Raw genomic sequence first — 21,302 nt, 5'->3', positions numbered from 1 at the left:
AGTTTCGACCTATGGGTCCACTTGGATTTTAGATTCTGGCGCTTCTCACCATATGATTCACACTCAGCAGTTGGTTACTTATCTTTCCTCTTGTGGTACTTCACAGATTGCAGTGGGTGACTCAGTTGAGCTTTCAGTCTTGGGTTCAGGTTTTGTCTCTTTGGATGGGGGTACTCTATAGGATTTTCTGGTTGTTCCTGACATCTCAACAAACCTCCTCTCCATTTATTAGATTTGCCATTCTGGTTCTGGTAAGATAGTTGAGTTCTCACCACATGATGTGGTTATGCGGGATTTCCATGACTGATTTTCTTTTGGCTACTGGGAGTGTTGATACTATATCTCGTCTTTATAGATTTGATGGATTTGAGCCCTCTACGGGTGTAGGTTCTTCTCTTATAGCACATGCAGATTCAGTGAGTAAGCTTTGGCATAAGCACTTGGGCCATGTCAATTATAGATATCTTCATCAGATGAGTACACAGGCACTTGTTCTTGGGCTCCCACAGATTTCTTGCAGTGATGGTGTTTGTCATGGTTGTGTGCTTGACAAGAATCATTAGGATCCCTTTCTAAAGGGAAGAGCCCCTCATGCTTTGGCACCTTTGGAGTTGATTCATAGTGACCTCATGTCATTCCCTACTCCTTTTTCTGGGGCCAAGTATGTACTCACTTGTATTGATGACTTTTCCAGATGCACAAGGGTGTACTTTCTTAAGTACAAGTCTGATGTCTTTGATTCATTTCTAATCTTCAAGACATTTGTAGAGAAGCAGTCTGGTTGTTCTATTCAGCAGATACATACAGATAATGGGGGGGTATGTGAATTAGGCTTTCAAAGATTTTTGCACCGAGTATGGTTTAAAGCATCAGTTTACAGTTCCCTACACCCCTTAGCATAATGGTGTCACTGAGAGAAAGAACAAAACTTTATGGGAGATGGCGAATTGTATGATTTAGTCTAGCTCCATGGATTCATCTTTTTGGGCTGAGGCAGTCAGTTGTGCCAACTACATTCAAAATCGGATGCCTCACAATATGATTCAACATATGACTCCTCAGGAGGCTTGGTCTCATGACAAGCTTGATGTTTCTTTTTTCTGAGTATTTAGCAGTGAGCATGGGCATTTATTCCAGATGCTCAGAGGAAAGAAATGGAGTAGAAGAGTCAACCCCTCATTTTTGTTGGCTACTGTGAGGATGTTAAGGTGTACAGGTTGTTTGATCCTGATTCCATAGAGGTCTTGTTTCGACAGGATGTTCAGTTTGATGAGCACCTTCCCATAGTGGACACCCTGTCTCCAGTGTCTACCCCTCTACCTACTCCTCCCACTGCCTCTCTTCAGGATTATTTTGAGGATGATTCTGATGATGTTGCTAATGATCCACCATCCCCACCTCCACCTACTTCACCTCAGATGCCCAAGAGGGCTTGCTTTACTATTGAGGTGGTAGGATCTATGGTCGGTGATCCTTTAGATACTCGCCGCACCTATTCTCATACTATGGGTTCTATTCTTTTGAGTCATGCCATTTCAAAAGATCCTTAGAAGTTTTCAGAGGCTACAAGACACCCTAAGTGGGATTGTGCTATGGAGGAGGAGTATTCTTCTTTGATGAGGAATCATACTTGGGATCTTTGTCCTCTTCCTAAGGGCAGAAAGATTGTTTGATTGATAAGTACAAAGTATATCTTGTTGGGAAGGGTTTCTCATAGGTCGAGGGCATTGAATACTCTGAGACATATGCCCCTGTCACCAAGATGAACTCTATTTGCTTTGTACTCTCTCTTGCAGCTTCTAGGGGATGACCCATTTTTTAGATGGATGTGAAGAGTGCCTTCTTGCATGGAGACCTACAAGAGGAAATCTATATGGAGCAACCTCAGGGATTTGTGCACGATAGTTCTTTGGTTTGCAGGCTTCGACGTTCATTGTATGGTCTCAAACAAGCCCCTCAGGCTTGGTATGAGAAGATGGATTCCTTCTTGATCTCCACTGGTTTCACACGCTGTCATTCTGATCACATAGTGTACATTCAACTTCTTGAGGGCGAGATCCTGATTCTTGTGCTATATGTTGATGATATCCTCATCACATGTAGCTCATCCTCTATGATTTAGCATGTTCAGTGAGCTTTGATGGACCAGTTTGAGATTACAGATCTCAGTGTTCTATACTATTTTCTTGGTCTTCAAGTGATTAGTCTTCTGATGGGATCTTTATTTACCAGAAGAGGTATGCTCTTGACATGCTTCAGTGCTTTGGCATGCTTGATTGCAAGCCTGCTCCCACTCCTTTTCAGTCAGGGGTTGTTTTGATTACTTCTTGCTCCACTCCTTTAGTAGATTCTGCACTTTACAGGTAGTTGGTTGGTAGTTTGTTGTACCTGACACACACTTGTCTTGATCTTTCCTTTGTGGTTGGCCTTGTCTCTCGATTCTCTAGTGCACCTCATGAGAGTCATTGACAAGCTGCCAAACGTATTTTGTAGTACATTTGGGGCTCTATTTCTCATGGCATTCACTACACATCAAGGGAACCTCACATTATTGGCTACACTGACTCAGATTGGGCTAGTGATTTTAATGATCGGAAGTCTACTTTTGGCTTTTTTTTTTCTATCTTGGCTCTAGTCATATCACATGATCTTGTAAGAAGCAGACTGCTCATGCAATATCATCTACAGAGGCTGAGTACCGAGTTGTTGTGCTCGCCAGTTAGGAGATCTTATGGATTTGACAGTTGATGACTAAGTTTGGTTTTCCTCCTGATAGTCCCACTATTATTTGGTGTGACAATCAGAGTGCTATTCATATTTCTCACAACCTAGTAGAGCATCAATGGATGAAGCACATTGAGCTTCACATGCATTTCATCCGCCAGCTGATTCAAGATGGTTCGCTCATTTTGGAGTACATTCCCACTGTCGAGGAGGTTGCAAACATCTTCATGAAACCTTTTGCATCACCACGCTATCTTTAGTTGCTCTCTATGCTTGGGGTGAAGGAAGTTGTCCTTGGGGGGTCTTAATGAGGCCTTCCTTCCTTCTTATTTCTTTCAACATGTTCTTTTATCTCTTTTTGGAGAAAAGTTTTTTTCCCACTGGGTTTTCTCCTTTTTCTCCATTTCATAGAGATTTCATTGTATTTGGGTACCTAATCAGGCCTTGTTACTGGGACCCATCTCCTGCTTTCAGTAGTTATTCTAGGTTTTAGCTTTTCCCTAAGTCTAGCTTAAGGGGGGGTGTTAGAGTAATTGAGTCTTTACTTGATTAATTAAACGACATTTGTTTAATTAATTAAGTTCCCCTTTATCTCTTTTAAACTTAAGCTAACATTAGGTGCATAATAATTAATTATTTTATTAATTATTATGTGCAAGCCTAGGGTTTTCCCTTTTAGGGTTTCTTGACCTATTAGAGGTTAATTCTTTTCTTTGTATCATTATTCTATTACACATTTTTCTGAATACAAAGCTCTCATCTTTTTTGAGCACTTTTTTGTGTATTTGTTTTTTCTCTGTTGCTTCCTTTCTTCTCCTTGTAACATGTTTATTCAGCTTGCAGAGATCTTTTGGGCTCTTGTGGTGTTGTATTTCTCAACTCTCACAACTTCAAACTTGCAAACTTGAAATTTATACTTGATGACCACACAATTAAAACATAAGAAAAACTTGGAGGTAAGTCAAGAGGAATTTAAGTGTGGAATACCTTCACATTTACTATCTCTAGAGGAATCTCAAAATATTTTGTTTTCATCTTGAAAGGTGTTGATAAAAGATCTTCATCAAGTTAACTCTAGTTTTACTCTCCCTATCCACAAGGAACAAGATCTCATATATTTTAGTACATCTAGCCAAACAAATTTAGTTAGTGTGTCCATCCCAAGCATACCATTGTTTGACATATTGACTCTGTAATATAACACCACATTTCAATGACAATCATATAGGGAAACACATGATCAATTTTATGAGCCTATTTTAATGACTCTTTTATTTGTCTTGATAGAATTTTATACTCTAGTTACTTCAAATTTTTACTCTAAAACCATGATACTTTCTAACCGATAAGACTATTTTATAAGTACTAAGCTATTCCATCTTATGAATTATAGATATTATACATTTGCATAGTTATGTATGAAAATATGTTGTAATTTTATGGTTATCATTATGAAGAGTGCTTTTTGTGTACTAATATGTTATTGTAGAAAAAATTGTTGAAACTCCCTTTGTGGGTTGCTTGTTGTTGTTTGAGTAGAGCCAACAACAATTCCTGTAGTCAACCCAATAATCTCTTGACTATATTTCTTTGTGATCTTCTGTGGTTTGTCTAGGTATAGGAATTTATAATGTAGGCGGCTTAGAAACAGGCAGACTCACTCATGTACATGAATCCTCTCTACAATACTTCTATCTCTCTTGGCCAATCTTGGCTGATGCCCACACACCTCCACATCCTTGGTTGATACTTCTTATATTGTATCTTCTCCAATTTGATACCCTTTCATATTTTGAATTAAAATAATTCCTCTAGTGGTTCATTTCACCTTCGATGCCTTTTCAGTTGCTTTTTGTCTTCACATTTAATGTCTCTCCCTAGCGTTTCAATTTTTTAGATAGTTATTGATTTGATCAAACACATGGCAATTATATTTATGGTCGAGTTTCAAAAGCCTTTACGCTTTGATATATATCATACCCTACTCTATGGCTCAACCTTGCATCTTTTCTATTCTTGTTTCTTGCATAGCCTGTCTCTATATTGTGCCACGCACCATCTCTATTGCCGTCCAAAGTAGTGTTATGTTTGTTCATTGCCCCTTTTACTAAACTCTATAAACTACAATCTTGTATTTATTTTTAATCTTTTCTTTCCTACATTGTTTGATCTGCCATCTTGTTAGAAATCTCCTCTCTATTACGCTTTGATGGATGTCACATCCTGTTACAAACCTCACATTTTGGCACTGGCAGAAAGGATATTAGCAAAGGTTGTGGAATATGGCTTTTACATCTACCAATTGTCATTCCATCTTGTACATATGGCTTTTACACTTAGTTGGGACACTTTCTGACCTCCTACATCAAGTGTTCCCTCTTCTCCTCTTCCCTCTTATGGACTCATGATCATGCACAACCCAATCTCCTCCAGCGATATCTCTATCCACTCTTGCCCTCTTTCATTGATTTCAATCCACTATATTGGTGGAGGCATCTATTAAGATGGGTGTATCGGAGGAAGCTATGGCAGGTGGATGTAGCTAGATTGAGCAAATTGGGCACCAGGGTTTGTATATTCAAGATAGAAAGATTAAGTCATAAGAATATTTAATTTAAAATGAAAATTCATATGCAAAAGAGCCCAACCTTTTAGGAGATCGCACGCAGGGTTGACAGAGGTCGACGCCAAGCTTGCACGGGATTGATTGAGCAAATTAATTTTAGTCTTTTTTTTTAAATAATGCTCATGGTGGTCAAAATTTTGATGAACACGGCCACTTTTTTTTCAAAAAGTCAAATTTCATTACTAATGTCTTCTTCGTCGAAACCAAATGTGAAATTATCATCGGAATTCCGACGAATTCAGGCATTTTTTCAAAAAAAAAGTCAAATTTGGTCACAATAACCTTCTCTGTTGGAAACCTCCATCAAAATTTTATGCCAAATGTATCAGTGAATGCATCTCCACACTCTATATCTATGATGTCTCAATCACCCATTTTAGTGATTTACACATTCTTCACTTGTTTGACTACAAGTTTTGCATCACTCTTCAATCTCATTTGTTTAATCTCTTTCTCCTTGGTAGTTGCTAACTGCAAGAGAAAGGCTTCATATTCAGCCTTATTATTTGTGTTATAAAATTTTAGCTTATAAGCCAAAGAAATACTAAAACTATCCAGAGAAATAAGGACTAAACTAGCACCAGACCCAAAAGAAGAAGAACTTGCATGAAAACCCAAGGTCCATAATTCATTAGACAATATAGGACTGACCACATCAAAGTCTTCCTCATTGGTAGAAGTAAATATATAAGTACTAGGACCAGTTTCTACATATAATATCTTTGACCTCAAATCACCATATTTCAACAGTGTGAACTTTTTTTAAGACTCTAGTTCTAGGTGAACTTTCTTTTCATCCATCAGTATAGTGGCATAGGAGCATTCTATCTAATTTTCCCATCCTATCTTTATATAAAATCCTACTCAGTAACAACTCATAGCTTGTAGGAACGCCAACAAATAGGATTGTGATTTTCACTCTCTCTTTGGGATATAAGGCTACGAATGCTTGTTCATCTTTGATTTGACCTAAAAAGGTAACTTGAGTGGAATCCATAAAATAACACTTTCCATGAGAAGAGGTAATTGTCAAATTGAGGGATTTGGCTGCTTGGGAAGGCATGACATTATGCGAAGCTTCTGTGTCTATTACACAATTACTCAACTTATACCCATTTATGTATAAGGAAATGAAGAAAGGTTTTTTTTTTTCAAAAATATTCTCAGGATCATGAGAATTCAAATAAGAAGTTATTTCTTCTTCAATGGCGATACAAATTTCATCAAACACTTGAGCATTAATAGCAAGATTCAGAGGTTTTTGTTTGATCCAAACTTAACAAGCCTATCCAATTAAGAAGGATTGAGTCAAAGATAACCAACCTAAGACATTTCAATTTTAGTATTTGTACAAGATTCAACAATATAAAAAAACCAGGGATGTCGTTAGCAAGGGAATTGGAAGATACCTATGGAGAAATCGCTTTTGGGGAGTTTATTTTTCCCTTTTTGTGATCAGAGTTGGAGATCCTTGACAAGATAAAATTGGGATTAGATGAAGTACCATTGTTCTTCTTTTTAGACTCTTGGCCCTTTCTTGCATATTGTGTCTTGTATTGAACACTACATAATTGGGACTATCTATCTGAGTGCATATATCTCCTCTTTCAAAATCAAATTCACACTCAAGATAGTTAATACTAGCATCTCCCAACTAAGAAGGTTCTTCAACTTGATATTCCCCTCCTTGTTCATTAGTAGAAATAATTTGCATAGATCTTGTCATCTCAGGACAAGATGAACCATCATGTTCTATGATAATGTGAAAATTACATACCATATGGTTTCCTTTGTTTACTGAAGGAGGTCCTTCAATGGCCAATCTTTGAGAGGGAACAACTTTAGATAATTGTTTTGGATAATTCCCCTATTGGTCGTGATCCTTTCTTGACATATCTTGATACAATGGTTGACTAGAATTTTAAGGCATTTTTCTTTTCAAAGTGATTATATCATTGGCCATTCTTTGGGTGATAGGATCGATAGAGCTAGTGGCTTGGGATTTGCCTATCTATAACTCCTTTTATTTACCTATGGTTATTAAGTCATCTTCTATTGAAATATCCAACCATTGTGTTGCAACCAAATTGGCTGCACCTTCTCTCTTGATGGGGAAACTAACATCAGAAGAAATAATATTAATAAATAAATTTTTCAAGAGAGCATCTCTAGGCCTCATATTATTCAGAATCCTATTGTCCAATTTATTGGACTTGGCTATAAAATCATGCATATATTCATGGATTTATTTTTCATCAAAGATAGTTGTGCTACTAGTGTATGTTCACTTTCTATAGTTTTAAACCTATCCTCGAGTAAAGTTCTCATGGTGTTCCAATCCCTGATTGATGTGTTTGGTAATTGGTAAAACCATTCTACTGCATCACCAACTAGATACTCAACAAAAATCTTGATAGAAACATCTTTAAATTGAACAAGCTAGAAAAAAAGCATGAATATGTTTGTTTGGTGTAACTTTCTCATCTCCCCTATGTTGGCATGATTGGCATTATTGATGCAGATGGAGAATGATGACTAAACCAGTAAAAGATTGTTTTGTGATGACAAAGTTGAATTATGATGAAGAGATTGAGATTGTATGATTGGATGATCTTGATCAGTTATTTATGTTGTCATTGATGGTAACTGATGTTTATTCATGATTAATGATGTATACTTATGTTGCATTGTTTCATCTAAGTATTTTTGGTCTACCAAAAAGAGCTTATCGGTAAAGAAACAAGAAACTAGGAATTAAGACCTTAACTGGTAAACAAGAAAATATTTTAATTGTATCTGATGATTGGTGATGATGAAGGCTTTATAGTTTGGAATGTGAGTTTGTATCATTGGAACACGTATCTGATCAGAACCGAGTCATGTTTTGAAAACTGGAAGTCATGTTTATGATTTTTGATATGTTTTTGCTAGGGTTAAAGAAGGGTTTAAGGACTAGTAGAATATTCTATTAACCGATGATGATTTTTGATTTGGCGGTGATCTACATCAAGTTCAAATATTGGAGATGACGTGGCACATCCCGTGTAAATTATTGAATTGTTGTTTTGGCACGTTTGAAGATGGAATTTCTTGGGAATCAACAAAGCGCCTAGAAGAATGTTTTGTGGGATTAACAACCTATCAAATCGACTTGTTGTGACTACTTATGATCATTCTACGGTTGATATTTTCTTGAAAAATATTGTAATGATTTGTATGATGATCTGACATGATCTATGATGATATGTATTGCAAAATCTTGATGTATCTAGGGTTTACTTGCCGACCTAGTTGTAAAAAGTTATCTATGTCGGTATTGTTAATTTTTGGTGTGTCGGTCGGTGTTTTTTGAGAAGGCTGTGAAGTCGAACTAGAGTATGAGAGATCTGCCTAAGTGTTACAAATTTTGAGCATAATCAGATTTGATCAAGCAAGCAATGTAGTGAAAAACCCAGATCATTCACTATTGTTCCCTAACAGTTGCAATAGAAAAAATCCATTAATGGGGTAGGTCCTGATAGGCCTTATATTGTAAATCTCCTAACAGGGTGACTCAACATCTAAGTTCTAAATCCTCTTGCAAGGTTGATCTTAACAAGTCAAAGCTCCTAACAGAGCTAAGGTAAAACCCTTAACTGGGTGACTCCTAACAGGGCATCTTTGTAAGCTCCTAACCGGGCTAGGCTCCTAACGAGGTGCATTCCGAAAGAGTGCACAATTCTTGTGGGTACCAATTCCCACCGTGGTTTTTCCCTCTTTGGGTTTCCACATGAAAAACATGGTGTTCATATGGTGAATATTTTTGATGTGATGTTATGATTTATTTTTAGTTTATGCATGGTTAATGAACACTTAATGATAAGCATTGTTAAATTAGTTTAGTAGAAGATTATCAGTGGATACCAGTACTGGTAAATGATCCTATTGTTAGTTAAAATTTGATTTGGAGAAAGTTTTATAAATCTAAGTTTCTGATTTGAAATTGTTGTTAATACTGATTCACCCCCCCCCCCCCTCTTAGTATTAACCGGATCCTCTAAAATTAACAATTGGTATCAGAGCTTTGGTACTCTGTGTGCACAAAGCCTAATAGCTTGAGGGAAAGATCCTAAAGTAAGATGATGAAGAAAGAGGGTCCCAAGTTTACCAAGGATAACTACTAGATATGGAGTGATCGGATGAAGATCTACATTAAAGGAATGGGTTCTCAGTATTGGAATCATGTGGTAACCAGGTATGTTTCTCCTACTACCAGTCCCTTGACGTTGGATGAACTTAAGGAACAACAAGAAAATATCCAGGCACTTGAAGCAATTGTAAGCATTTTGTCTGACTCAGAATATATTGGTGTTCATGGTTTAGAGACTGCAAATGAAGTATGGGAGAAATTGAAATTAATTTATGGAGGATATGAACATGTACAAAGGGCAAAGGAAGAAATTCTAAGAGGTAAATGTGATGATATGAAAATGGTTGATGGTGAGAACATAGCACAATATGGTCAAAGGATTAAGGAAGTTGTAGGCGGTATAAAAAGTGTTGGAGGTAAGATTGAAGAAGATAATGTTGTTAGTAAGATGCTTAGAACTCTTTTACCACAATATTCTATCAGAGTTTCTTTAATTCAAGAACTGAGATCTATTTCTAAAGATAAAGTCACTGTTGATTTTCTTATTGGCAAGTTGACTGTATTTGAATTAAACATTTTTGACAATAGTGTTTCTAAACCTTTTGAATCTTATTTTAAGTCTTTTGTAACCGGTACATCAGTAAGGAAAGGAAAGGATATTTATCATAATCATGATTGTAGGTCTAGTCATGGCGGTAGAAGAGATGATGGTGATGAAGAAGATCATCTATTGGAACTTGAGGCATTATTGGCTAAAATATCCCCTAGAGGAACATGTAAATATAAAGGTAAATTACCCTTGAAGTGTTTCTCTTGAAGTAAAATTGGACACATAGCTGCTAATTGTCCTAACACTGATAAAACAGAGAAGTTCAAAAAATACAAAGGAAAAAGCAAGAAACATTGTTATGTTGTAGTGGATGAAGGTGTGACTAATGAAGAATCAAAAGAAGATGACAACAAGGAGATAGTATTTGTTGTTATGAAAGAAGATCTGACTGGTGAAAAGGCATTGGTGTCTCACATGGATAGAAGTGATGAATGGATAATAGATAGTGGTTTCTCACACCACATGATCAATGACAAAAGTAAGTTCTTATTTCTTGAAGAGTTTGATGGAGGTGTTGTAAGGTTTGGTAACAACTCTCCCTATATGGTTAAAGGTAAAGAATCAATTTCATTAAATGGGAAGAGTAATGCAGACAATGTCTTTTGGGTTGATGGACAAAACATAACCTTTTGAGTGTTGGAAAGCTTAATGATAAGGGATATCTATTTGAATTCAAAAGTGGAGTGTGCGGGATTCTTGGAAACAATGGAGAATTTATTGCTAGTAGAAAGAAGACAAGAGGTAATCTATTTCATCTAAATAGTAATGTGAATAATTTTGTGGTGGAAATAAATGAAGACAACTGCTTGTGACACGAGATTTTGTCATGTGAATTTTGACAGTTTGATAAAGGATAATAAATCAAGTATTGTGAGAGGTATGCCCCAACTTGTTAAACCAGATAATGTGTTATGCAAGGACTGTCAAATGGGTAAGATGACTTCTGTATCTTTTAAGAGTAAGTATTTCTCTTCAAAGAATATTCTTGATTTGGTTCATATTGGTCTTTTTGGTCCTATGAAGACTAAGAGTTACTTTGGTGATAAATATTTCATGATCTTTACTGATGACTTTTCCAAGATGATGTGGGTAACTTTTCTGAGAGAAAATTCTGAGGCATTCAGTAAATTTAAATAATTTAAAGCTCTAGTTGAGAAAGATACCAAAAAGAATTTGAAATGTTTGAGATCTGATTGGGGAGGTGAATTTACTTCTGATGAGTTTGTGAAGTTCTATGATGAATAGGGAATTAAGAGGCAGATGTTAGCTCTTAGAACTCCACAATGGAATGGGATAATAGAGAGAATGAATAGAACAATTGTTGAAGCTTCTAGAATCATGTTGATTCAAGGTGAAGTACCGAAGATGTTTTGGAGAGAAGCAATTAGCACTGTTGTATATACTTTAAATTGGATACTTGTTAAGAAAGGTAACAACAAAACACCTTATGAATTATGGCATGGAAATACTCTTAATGTAAGTTATTTCAAAAAAATTGGGAGTAAATGTTTCATTAAGAGAGATGATTACACTGAAAAATTTGATGCTAAGTGTGATGATGGTTATTTTCTTGGTTACTCTACAAAGAGTAAGGCATTTAAATGTTATAACAAGAGAACTAAGAAGAACATTGAAAGTGCAAATATGAAGGTTGATGAACTCTTTGAGAATTCTGATGAGACCAGTAGATCTGATCTTGAGAAATATGAAGAAAGACTTGTGTTTATAGAACTGGAAGTGTAGAAGGATGATGAAAAAAATGTTGTAGAAATAGGTGCTCAAGTGGTAAATGCAGAAAGCGATGAAGAATACAAAGCAGAAAGCACAACACCAAAACTATTTATTCCAAAGTATGTCAAGCTAAATCACTCAGAAGAAAAACTTATTGGAGATAAGAATGTTGGTGTACAAACAAGAAGGAAAATTAGAGAAAAGTCTTGTCTAATTTCAACTATTGAGCCTAAAATAGTGAGAGAGGCATTAAAGGATGATGATTGGATTAAGGAAATGAATGAGGAGCTGGATCAGATAGAGAAAAACAAAACATGGACACTTGTTCCTAGATTGGAAGACAAGAATGTGATTGGCACTAAATGGGCCTTTAGAAACAAGTTGAATGAAGAAGGCAAGCTTGTGAGGAATAAAGCAAGGTTGGTATGCAAAGGCTATACACAAGAAGAAGGACAAGATTATGGTAAAATTTTTGTACCAGTGGTGAGATTAGAAGGAGTAAGAATGTTACTTGCTTATGCTTCTTATAAAGGATTTAATGTCTATCAGATGGATGTTAAATCAACTTTTCTTAATGGTATCCTTGAGGAAGAAGTGTACATAGAACAACTAGATGGATTTTCTTTGTGTGAGGATAAAGATATGGTCTGAAAATTACATAAGGCACTGTATGGATTGAATTAGGCACCAAGAGAATGGTATGAAAGATTGCATGCAGACCTGATCAAGATAGGATTCAAGCATACTAGTGAGGACAACAACATATATCTTAAGACTGATGGAGACAAAATGCTGATAGATGAAGTATTTGTGGATGATATAATATTTGGTGGTAATGATGACTTATGCATGGATTTTGTTGAGGATATGAAGAAAGAATTTGAAATGTCTCTTATTGGTGAGATTAATTTTTTCATTGGGTTGCAAGTCCAGCAATTGGATGGTGGAATATTTATCTGTCAGAGTAAGTATGTTAAAGAGGTGTTGAAAACCTTTAGCATGGAGGATTGTAAACCGGTTCAAACTCTGACAGTGATAGGTTGCAAGTTGTCTAAACAAGATGATTCACCATCTGTTGATGAGAAAGAATACAGATTCATGATTGGTAAGTTGCATTATGTTGTTCATAGTAGGCCTGATATTGCACATGTTGTTGGATTAGTTGCTAGATTTTAAAAAGATCCCAAGGAGACTCACTTGGTAGCAGTGAAAAGGATATTCTGGTACTTGAAAAGGACAATAGATTATGGTTTATGGTATCCTTATAAAGGATATTTTTCTTTGAATGTGTTTACTGATGCAGATTGGGCATGCAATGTTGATGACCGAAAAAGAACTACCAATGGAGCTTTTCTTCTTGGAAGCAGATTGGTTGCTTGGACAAGAAAGAAGAAAACTTGTGTTTCATAGTCAATAGCAGAGGCAGAGTATGTTGTAGCATCAATTAATTTCACGCAGACAATCTGGATGAGACATGTGTTAGAAAGATTTAAATTTGATATGTCTGAACCAGTAACTATTTACCATGACAACACTAGTGCAATCAATATTTCAAAAAATATTGTGTTACATGGAAGATCAAAGAACATCAAATTAAAATATCATTTTTTAAGGGAAAGAGTACAAGAAAAACAAGTCAGAATGGAGTATGTGACAAGCAAAGAGTAGCTGGCAGACATTTTCACAAAACCATTGTTGAAAACAACCTTTGAGTACCTCAGAAGTAAATTAGGGGTCAGACCCCTACACAAGAAGAACTAGGATGAAGGTGAAGCATTAATCTAGTGGACTTAATGATTATTTTTCATTGTGGATTGATGAGATGCAGGCTACTCTGCAGGGGGAGCAGCTTGGAAGTGGTTAGCAGAGATAATGTCAGCAACAGATTTGAAGATCGGTGATGCATATGCACCTTTGGCATTGTTGTCAAAGGGGGATAAGAAATATGATTGGGGAGAAGATATATATTAGCCCAAGGGAAAGAATAAAAACTATCATGGAGAACAACTATAAAAGAAGGAGTGTAACCAGAGGGGAGACATATATCAGACATGTGAAGATGAATGAGAACTGGCAGATGAAGTGTAATCGATTGATGAGGTGCAACAAAGAAGAGTTAAAAAGAAGTTCCAAAATAGAGCAGAACGGTATGAGTTGAGTTGGTGTTGCCATAAATGCCAAAGTGGGAGAACGTTGGCATGATTGGCATAACTAATGCAGATGGAGAATGATGACTGAACTGGTAAAAGACTGTTTTGTGATGACAAAGTTGAATTATGATGAAGAGATTGAGATTGTATGATTGGATGATCTTGATTAGTTATTTATGTTGTCATTGATGGCAAATAATGTTTATTCATGATTATTGATGTTTACTTATGTTGCATTGTGTCATATAAGTCTTTTTGGTCTACTGGAAAGAGCTTACTGGTTAAAAAATAAGAAATTGGGAATTAGGACCTTAATCGGTAAACAAGAAAATATTTTGATTGTATCTGATGATTGGTGATGATTAAGGCTTTGCAGTTTGGAACATGAGTTTGTATCATTGGAACACATATCTGACCGGAATCGCATCATGTTTTGACAACCAGAAGTCATGTTTATGATTTCTGATATGTTTTTGCTAGGGTTTAAGGATCGGTAAAGAATTCTCTTAACCGGTGATGATTTTTGATTTGGTGGTGATCTACATCAAGTTCAAATGTTGGAGATGACATGGCACATTCTGTGTAAATTATTGAATTACTGTTTTGGCAAGTTTGAAGATGGAATTTCTTGGGAATCAATGAAGTGCTTGGAAGAATGTTTTGTGGGATTAACAACCTATCATATCGAATTTTTGTGATGACTTATGATAATTCTATGATTGATATTGTGTTGAAAAATGTTGTAATGATCTGTATGATGATCTGATATGACCTATGATGATCTATATTATAAATTCTTGATGTATCTAGGGTTTAATTGTTGACCTAGTTGTAAAAAATTATTTATGTCCGTATTGTTAATATTTGGTGTGTTGGTCAGTGGTTTTTGAGAAGGGTGTGAATTCAAACCAGAGTATGAGAGATTTTCCTAATTATTATATATTTGGAGCATAATCGGATGTGATCAAGAAATCAGTGTAATGCAAAACCCAGATCATTCACTGTTGTTCCCTAACAGTTGCAGTAGATAAAATCCCTTAACCGGTAGGTCCTGACAGGCTTTATATTATAAATCCCCTAACAGGGTGACTCAACATATGAGTTCTAAATCCCCTTGCAAGGTTGATCCTAATAGGGCTGAGTTAAATCCCTTAACCGGGTGACTCCTAACAGGGTCTGCTCCTAGTAGGGCATCTTTGTAAGCTCCTAATCGGGCTAGGCTCCTAACAGGGTGCATTCCAAAAGAGAGCACAATTTTTATGGGTACCAATTCCCACCGTGGTTTTTCCCTATTTGGGTTTCCACATGAAAAAAGTGGTGTTCATATGGTGAATGTTTTTGATGTGATGTTATGATTTATTTTCAATTTATGCATGGTTAATGAACACTTAATGAGAAACATTGTTAAATCAGTTTAGCAGAAGATTATCAGTGGATCCTGGTACTGGTAAATAATCCTATTGTTCGTTAAAATTTGATTTGGATAAAGTTATATAAATCTAATTTTCTAATTTCAAATTGTTTTTAATACTGATTCACCTCCCCTCTCAGTATTAACTGGATTGTCTAAAATTAACACCCAAAATTTGGGTATTATTTTTTTAGACCTTCTAGGTAGATCATGCAGAGGTGCTACAAGATTGAGGGGTACAATATGAACTCCCCTTATTATAGGTGGTGGTGGTTGTGGTTAGGCCATGTTAATTTCAGTGTGAGAAAATTAACTTGAAAGGGTAATATGGTCCCAATAGGAAATGAGGCTTGACAAGATCAACTAGGAATGGTTGTTTGACATTTAAGAGGAGGTTTTCTACTTAAAGATTTGACCCTTCAAGTAGGAGGAAAAGGAGGATTGTAATATATGAAAATTAGGGTTAGAAATACCTTTCTTCCTATCACCTCTAGTGTACCTCTTAGAAGCTAGCTTTGTTGAGCACAAAAAAATAAGATAGAGTTTTCAACCTCTCAATGGTTATTTGGGAGAGGATTTTACTAATTATTTGGTTGGTTTCTAGGTACAACAACAAGACTTCTCCTTATCCTTTCAATATCTTTAGCCAACTCTTCTTCTCTTTCCAAAACTTGGCTTGCCCTCCTGTAATCTTCAAGATTTCTTCTAAATCTCTAGGCAAGTGTATTTAATTGTGAGATGATGTCTTCTTGTTTTCCTTACCATCCCAAATTTGGTTGGAACATTGGAAATATGTTTTCATGAGGTAACACAATTTTTACTCATCTTAGACAATTGATGTATTAAAGTGACATTTTAATTTATTTGTTTCTATTTCCCCAAGAAAATTGCCAAAAGTCTATTAGTTTACAGATTTGTCATTTAACTCTATATTATTTTTTACCAAACAAATGAAAAATGTAACTATCAATTGAGTTAGATACAATGATACTTCATATCTTCTCTCTACTTATTTTACAAGGTGCAACTACCTTCTAATAATATATAATGGATAACAACCATGTATGCTTTTAACTAGAAAACAAATAAGGTGAAGCTTTTAACTAGGAAGCTTTAAAAAGGTAAGATCAAAACTAAAATTTTAAAGGGTAGAATAAAAACATTCTACACAATACAAATGAAATTTACTGCATTTAAGGTAGATATTATTGCAACACTTGTTCAAAGACAAATCATCCATGTAGCAATGCATAGAAACAATTTCTAGATTATCCAATAAATATCAAAGAAAGCTATCCAATCAAGATATATTCAACTTAGGAAGAATAAATCATTCATTCAACATAACACAAAGTCTATGATTCTTGAATCTGTAACTAGATAATTTTATTGATACTTTAAATTATATTTTACATATATAATGGTAGGATGTTTGAGAGTGGTTTTAGATCTCTAGGAGTTATAATGTAGATTCTAGTTTTTAGAATATTCATATAAATTTTAGACTTAATCAAATTTAGTAATCAACATGTTTGTATAAACATTATCCCTCTCTTTCCCTCCCTATTCTTACACTTGGGCTCTCTCTCTAGTTTCTCCCAACCCACCTTCCCCCCCCCTCTCTCTCTCTCTATTTCCCTCAACCCCTCTCCCTATGTCCCTCCCTTTCTCTCTCAATGTCTCCCTTCCTCCATCCCTCTCTCTAACTTGTGCTATCTCTCTTTGGTCTCTTACTCTCTTTCCATCCCTTCTTTCCCCTCACTCAAGCTCTCTTTGTTTCTCACTATCTCTTTATCTATCTTCCCCCCCCCTCTCTCTCCAATAGATCTGAAACCACTCTCAAACATCCTACCAATATATACATGAAATATAACTTCAAGTATAAGAAAGGAAAAAGACATATTGAAATGTGAGTTATACTTAAATATTATATTTCATGTATCTATTCCTATTGGGAGAGAGAGAGAGAGAGAGAGAGAGAGAGAGAGAGAATTTTCTAATGCTAGACATTTGGCTAGTGCCAAATGGAAATGCACTTTTCAAAATGCATTTCCATGAAAAGTGCATTTCCATTTGGCTAGTACCAAATTTGGAACTTTCCTTATTGGTGCATGCCAAATATGGTGAGTGCCCTATTTGGCATACACCAAATAGCTACGTTTGGGCAAGAAAATTGGCAGCTTTTTGGTCCATCAGCTTGGTGCACTTACCCTACATCCTTCACCCAAGATTCCTTCTACCCAAAAGGAAATTTTGATACATTAGGATGATATCTTTAACAATTCTTTTAATGTCACTTTACCTTATATTCTCTTTTATTCTTTCCCTTCTAGAGATGAAGCATTAGTGACTAAAGAGCCTTATCCCTCTCCCAAACTTTGTAGTGGTCATAATTATATTTTGGTGATACAGTATGATATCAATCTTACTTCATACCGTACTCACTTAAATGCTCTCCTTTCTAGAGATGAAGCATTGGTGAATGGAGAGTCTTTACTCACATTGAATCTTCTAAGAACAGATGTTACTCAAAATCTAGTCAACAAAATTTATGAATCTAGTTCTCTCAAAGAACCTGTGAATTCTAAAATTATTGTTCATCTTTGTTCTAATGTTCCTCGGCCATAGTTCATAATCTCATTATTATTGTTTGATTTTTTCTAATACCATCGTGATCCTTGGGTTACTTTCTAAATTCAAAATAACTTACTCAAAAAAAAAAGCTTAAATCATAATTTGTTGCAATTGCCTTACTATCATGTGGTCACTCATACATACAACATCTGTCATAGTAAAAAAATAAGCATCAACCATTCCTACTTTTCTTCCTCCTTCTCAACCCTTTATTCCATTATATCCCCATATACTATTCACCATAAAATAAAGTTCAAGCATATTAAAAACTTCTATATATAATAGATGCATATAAAAATCTAAAAACTTGCTTACAAGTAGAAGTAGGATCTCAACATCCTATTTCAAAATGTCTTAGCAATTTTATTTCTTCAAAAAAAAATACAACTAACTCTTCTCTACTACTAATAACATTGATAATCACAATAATTTTCACCTTCAAATGTACTATTTTTTGATGATTTAGTTTTATTAGCTTTTACACTTTCTTTTGTTAGAAAATAAAAATTCTCACAATCTACACCCAATGCCCTGAAGAATTCTTTTGTTTCATTTGTGAAAGCTACTTCTAAAAAATCAAATATATTCTCGCTTTTTCTTCTCATAATCCACTTCTATATGATGATTAAGGCTCTTTATATTTCACCCTACATGGACAAATTGAACCTAAGATTAACCCTTCTCATCATGGTATCTTGACACTCACTAAGGATTTTCATTCTTGCAAAAGAGTTACTTATTCTTCTATTAATGATTCTACTTCTAATTTGGAGATACATTATGGGTTGGTTAAAAAAAAACTCTAAATGTAGATACAATGGAAATGGTTTAGAGTGCATGGACCAAGAAATTGAGACTCTTGTAAAACCTAAATTCTAATTTTCTAAAATAGTTTTAGGTTTTTTACCTTCTCGTTTGTCTACAATATAACATGCAACCATATTCTATCTATGGTAGCAACATAATAGTCTATAGCATGGTTCTACCCACCTATACATTTGGGTCAAGAACAACTTAAGGTTTGTATCTTTATTTTAGGATCCCCTCTCCTTCTTTTGGGAGGTGTGTATGCTTGTTTAACAGTCCCCACTCATTTTAGGGAGGTTTGTAATTTTTTGTGAGGATCCCTTCCCCTTGTTTTAGGATGTATGTATCCTTATTTAAAGATCCACTTTCCTCTTCTTTTCCTTATAAAATTAGTATAGAATATATACTAATATTTAAGGGGGGCGTATGGCCTTCTAAGATTTATCTTATTGATTTATCCCCCTATGATAGTGTTTTTAATGACACCACAAATTAATGGTTATCAATATTTGTAATGTTGGAAAATTATGAAGCAATGATTATTTGTTTTTCCTTTTTTGTTATCAAAACATGCACTCCCTTTTCACCTTAATTCTTATGGGAGTATGCACTCCTTTTCCTCTATTCTTGCAGGAAAATGTACTCTAGTTTCCCATAATCACTTATGATTTAATGTATCTTTCTAGCGATTTATGACCTTATTGGATCTACTTAAACCTAGAAATAAAGTAATCTAGTCATGTAGGCTATTTTTTACATGGATCACACAAGATAATAGAACATGTTGGACACGAAAATCCTTGTAGCCTCAAATGTCCATGATCACCTATCATAATAAAAATTTCTTGTGATCCGTGGTGGATTTGTGTATTCAATTGTCATCCGTCCACTTTTAGAATTTCATCACATGTTTGTTGGCATGCTTTCTAAGTATGATGCTTGGTATGAGACATTTTTTCATACTGAGGTCTCCTCACCAAGTTGACTTGAAAATTTGCTTTCTTTTTAATAATAAAATTGATATGTGTGCCTTTTACTTTTTTTTTTTTTTTGTGCCTACTATTTTATCTACATTCCCTTTATGTTTTATTTGTGTCAACTATTTTTTTTGTTTGCTTCTTATTTTCATCATGTTATTGATTAGGATAAAATGGGTTTTGAAGGGGCCCCAAAACTCTTACAATCAAAGAGTTACTATTGAGTAATGATCTATCTTTTATGGCTATTTTATTATTACATCATGCTTTGTGTCTTATGTTTACCTTTCATTTATCTTGTGTGTGAGATTTTTGTGTGCTAAGTTATGTGTGTAACATTGTGATTTGATAAAATCCTAGGTTTGGGGGCTTTTGAATCCATCAATTTGTTGTCATTATATCTCTAGAGTGTCTTAGTTTTGACTACTCTATACTTAACCATGATTATGAGCATAAGTTCATGTACCAACTAAATTGGGGGTTAAATGTAGCATAATAAATTGTTTACCCCAATAATTTCATGCTTTATTTAGTACTTTCCTTAGTGTGAACTCCCTTGTTTTATTTTAAGGTTGTTTGTGTGATGGCCAAGGTTGTTGATGTCACAACTCGCATTATTTAATTTCTCATTATCGAATTGGGTGTGTCTTAGAGTTGTATGCGATAAGGATGTTAAGTTAATTGGGGGGAGGGGGGGGGGGGAGGGGGTGCACTAAAAACAATGACTTACGCTTCAGTCAATCTCTATCAGGAGCTCTTGAGATCAATCTCTAAAACTAAACTATATGCTAAGGGTGATTCTCTATTATAGTGAAATTGACACTCAAGATGCTAAATCTATTCTAAGAGAGACTCTAGTTCTTTAGTGCAATAAAAAAAGAACTTGATTAAAATTAATTCATGGAACCATCTAACCAAGACTAAGACTATATTTAAATTACAATACATAAATTCAAATTCTATTCTATTTGTTGAGAAACCTATTTTATGCTTGCAAGAAATTAGAATTATATTCAAAAGATCATATAAATAGACTAAATTCCATGAATGAGCTCAATAAAGATTTTGTATAATCACTACTTCCATCACCATTGTCAACTACTAATAAAATCAGAAACTGAAATGCAATGATTAACAAATTCAAATTGAGCTAGACAAAGCATCTACTAAAAAGATCTATGAATGAAAGCTACTAATTACAAATGATTTTTAATTTTTGACGAACATGAAATTGTAGAAAGGAATGTAACTGAAGACAAACATACATTTATTAAATAAGAAAAACAAAGAAACAACTTAGGATCACCTCCCTTTGGCTGAGTAGGCCCTGCTCTTCCTCTAGTGTGATCTTTTAACATCGAGATTTTAAATCAACTTCAAATTTACATTACAACTGGCTCCCAAAAGGGAGTAAAACAAGTTTTTGAAATTACAAAGAAATGAGACTCTGAAATTGACGATTGAAAAAATAGCTAACTAGCTTTCAATTGAAAGCCAAGGGAT

Source organism: Cryptomeria japonica, chromosome 4 (genome assembly GCF_030272615.1).
Source record: "Cryptomeria japonica chromosome 4, Sugi_1.0, whole genome shotgun sequence".
Lineage (NCBI taxonomy): Eukaryota > Viridiplantae > Streptophyta > Pinopsida > Cupressales > Cupressaceae > Cryptomeria > Cryptomeria japonica.
This window is presented reverse-complemented; position numbering follows the sequence as displayed.